Below are 330 nucleotides of genomic sequence, written 5' to 3'. Positions count from 1 at the left end.
TAGCAATCCCAACACTTAGCTGAGTGAAACAATTCATTAAGCCCAAAAAAGCGCCAATAGGTAATTAATAACAACGTGGAAGAGAAAAAATAATGTATGCAGACTCTAATAAGTGCAATAGATGGGAACCACAACTGGGGACTCTGGGGAAGTGGCTGTCAATAAAGAACCTGCTGCGTGACTACAAGGACCTGAGTCCAGCCTGAAGCATCCATGGGAAAAGCCAGGCACTGAAGTGCACACCTGTAGTTCCAAGGCTTGGCCACTGTTGGGAGGACGTGGAAACTGCAGGAGACAGGACTGGTGAGATGAAGTTAGGTCACTGGAGGT

Source organism: Cricetulus griseus, chromosome 5, assembly GCF_003668045.3.
Source record: "Cricetulus griseus strain 17A/GY chromosome 5, alternate assembly CriGri-PICRH-1.0, whole genome shotgun sequence".
NCBI lineage: Eukaryota > Metazoa > Chordata > Mammalia > Rodentia > Cricetidae > Cricetulus > Cricetulus griseus.
This window is presented reverse-complemented; position numbering follows the sequence as displayed.